We start from the raw sequence: 3557 nt of genomic DNA, 5'->3' as shown, positions 1-3557 counted from the left end.
ATCCCTGAAGTGAATGTATTTCTATTTTGACCAAGAGCTGACTGAGTGGAAGTATTTGCTTTGATTTAACTGAATTTAAGCTGGAGAATTGATTTCAAAACCAGGAGCAGGTGGTTGATTAAAAACTAGGTGCAGCTGTGAGGAAAAGCAAGAAACTGAACTTGGACTGGGAACATGGGAGAAATGGCCGGCAGGGAGCAGAATATATAAAATATCAAAACAAAGCAAAAGCCAAAGACCTTGACAGCTCAGGAAAAATAGCAACATTTAAAGGCAATATTAAAAGTTGCTTTTTAAAGGCAATAATGCATCAAAGCAAAAATGATAAACAGATCAAAGAAAGACAAGATGGTGCTTTAGAAAGCTTTTTCAACAAACTTTAAACGGTCTGTTGTGTCTGCACCCCGCAGCAGAAGCTGAACAATGCTGTTTCCTATTCTGCTGCAAACTCTCTGTAACTGGGAGGCAATTTTTCTATAGAGGAACAAAAAAGGCACTCAGCCTAACAAGTTGAACTCTTGGGTCAGGATTCCTAGCTCCACCTGCTAAACTGCTGCCATGTGACTCGTGGTTTTGTATTTAAGGAGAATTTCTGACTCAAACCTCAAAGTGACGGACGGTGAGAGTCTTGAGCAACATTCTGCGGAGGGTGAGTGCATTACCTATTTTAGAAATAAGGTTTTGAGTAAACTAGGAAGGCTTTAAATAAAGCTATTTTGATATAGAAATCAAGCATCATCAGCTCACCATCAGTGTCCATGTATGTTGAGTAAAAATAGATATGGAGGACCATGGAGGTTTGAAAAGGAACATCCAGCCACAAAAAAGTAAATGTAACCAATCAAAAAACAGCTTTAAGACCATTTTTATGGTAACAAAGATGGATAGGAGACCATAACACAAACATGTAAAACATATTTTATCAACTAAATCCTACAATATCAGCTAAATGTTAGTTTTCAAATATGCAACCACCTTATTTTTAAATGTGTGCAGAAGGCATTCAAAGAATTACATTTCAAAATGTGGTGCAGTGAGAACCCTCACGATATCTGCATGCTGCACTTAGAGACTTATTGCAGTTTTTTTTTGCAGATGAAGACTTCCACTAAGCTTGCAGTGATTGTATATATGTTCATATAAGCACCACCAGCAGTACGGGGAATTGGTTTGCAAAGTTGCATCACAACAAAAAGGACTTTCTCTGAGGCGTTTGTCTGTTTTTTACAAGCATGGGTGGCATTTTTCCAAGAACTCTGGTTTTCTAAAGAAACATGCATCCCAAGTTAAACAAAGATTCTCAGCCAACCTTAGGCACTCACAGAAACATCCTGATTCATGGAAAAATAGTTCTGTAGTAGAAACATGCCCACAGTGACACTTTAAAATCACCTTAGATTACTTTTAAAGCTTTAGCTTCACACCACTGACACATTAGATCTGTGTCCTATTTAGGTGTCGCTATCCATATATCTTCTGTTTTGTCTTTGCCTGCAGGAGCCTCTGCAAAGTGAAAACCAGGAAGAAAGAGGAGCTGAATGAAACCTTGCACATTTTACAGAGCATGTGCTTTATTTTTAAACACTACCTGCACCAGAAGCAGGCCTGTCTTATCGCTGTGAACGACTTCATTAGCTTTAGATGTGTAATTTCAATGTGAGGCAGTCTTTTTCTACACCGTCCATCAACGGACAAGCCGTGAATTAGTTACCGAGTCCTAAGGTGGAGAAGTCATTACTCGTATAGAGGTTGAAGGAGCACCTGTGAGAGTTTGTTGGCAAAGCAAAGAAAGATTCAGGATGTACATCTTGTCAACATCATCTCTCTCTCCCACACACAGTAAACACGCATTTTTAGTTATATTTGTTTCTTGCAGAGCCAAACACCTGCACTACAGAGGTCACCATCGGACACAAAAGAACCCCAAACTTCACCTGCTTCGACAGCATGATGAGGCATTTTTAATGCATGTGGGAGACACTTGCAGCATTGTGAAGTCTTTGTTCTGCTCTGACCTTGCCATCTTAAATAAAGTTTTCTTGCTGACACTAATTTTTAGCTGTTAGATATGATGGTTGACTAGCTCAGGTGGATTTAGTCCCACAGCAAACAGAGATCCTGCAGAGGAGAATGAATACCCTGCAGTGTGTGTTGGAACATCAAGGTTTTTAACAGCTTTTGATGCCAGAAACAGCAGGGATTTTTTTTTTTACTCAGTTATGCAAATACAGATGGTCCATTTACTCTAAGGTTAAAAACATTTCAAAATTATGTTTCTTACATGGCCTGCCTTCTTTCATCAAACTGAAAGATTAAGTTGAGTTTTACAGCTATGTTTAATGGAACGTATTTAAAATGGGTCAAGTTCATTTGTCACCAAAACACCTTCCTGTGCAGGTGAGTTCCGGTCAGGTCACATTTCTCCAGCTTTTTACAGTCATGTTAACCTTAGGGTAAATTTAAGTCAAGTTGTCAATTAAAATATCTATAATGAAAAAAACTCAAATATGAATAAATGTTTTTTTTTGTTGTTGTTTTTACTAAATGTTACCAAAGTATTTATTCAGGATCTTTGGCCGTTTTCAAATTTATTTTATATGTTGGTTTTGTCAAATGATCCAAACCTTCAGTTAGTTATAATCTTCAAAAATGAATCAGTTTTGTTTCTCGGTATGTATTTGTGATTCACAATGTTACCTCTGTACTGTGGTGTCTGACTCTTCTGAATCATCCCTGACCTGGCCTAGAAAATTAAGAACAACTCATTAAGGCTGGCCAGTTAAGGGATGTGGTGGTTCCCTTCTTGTGTTGAAAAGTATATATTTTCTTAGAGAATGGAATCTTAAAGTTAGTTGAAATGGTTGCAAAGACTAAATGGACACAACATCAGAATTCTTCCAAACTACTGAAACCTAAACCATGGACAAGGTGCTGTCCATGGTGCTGGTCTCTGTTAAATAATTGAATTAAAATATTCAAAGGTGCTGCTGTTTTAATAGCAAAAAAAAAAAAAAAATGTCAACACGTCTCAAGAATGTGCTGACATTTTCTGATGACAACTCGATTTAATATTTAACATTTCATGTCATGTAGTCTTTTAATATAGTTTGACCAAGTGATTGGAGTCTTGGTTAGATTGTATTGTTCAATAAAGCTATATAGTGGTAAACATTTCTTACTAACCATCAACACCTATGAATATTGCCAGTATGTGTGTAACAACCCTCCTCTGAGCTCCACATCTCCTCTCCCTGGCACAAGACAGAGATGTACATCCCAACTTCTATCAATCGCCNGTTTTAAACTTTTTCACAGCTTTCTCCCCGGCCTGTCTGCTGTGTTCTTTAGTCTTCATCATGTTTGTTTACTAATGTTCTCTAACAAACCTCTGAGGCCTTTTACAGAGCAGTTCCATTTATACAGAGGATGAATTAGACCCAAGTGGACTCTATTTACTATCAGGTTGATTTCTGAAGCTAATTGGTCCCACAAGATGTTGTTCAGGGGTAATAATAAAAGTCAAAACACAAATGTGCACCTCACTTTTAAGATGTATA

At 37.6% G+C, this 3557-nt stretch overlaps 1 long non-coding RNA gene across 1 annotated transcript; it reads left to right on the top strand.

The window, feature by feature from the left end:
- Nucleotides 1-298: 298 nt before the first annotated feature.
- Nucleotides 299-2482, top strand: LOC103145218 (uncharacterized). Its single transcript, XR_476999.2, has 2 exons — nucleotides 299-649; nucleotides 1498-2482. It is a non-coding gene; the product is annotated as an uncharacterized LOC103145218 (long non-coding RNA).
- The last annotated feature ends 1075 nt before the right edge of the window (nucleotides 2483-3557 follow it).

This window comes from Poecilia formosa, unplaced genomic scaffold (assembly GCF_000485575.1).
Source record: "Poecilia formosa unplaced genomic scaffold, Poecilia_formosa-5.1.2 Scaffold138, whole genome shotgun sequence".
In the NCBI taxonomy this organism is placed as follows: domain Eukaryota; kingdom Metazoa; phylum Chordata; class Actinopteri; order Cyprinodontiformes; family Poeciliidae; genus Poecilia; species Poecilia formosa.
The sequence above is the reverse complement of the archived record's forward strand: the minus strand, read 5'-3'. Positions and strand labels throughout refer to the sequence as shown.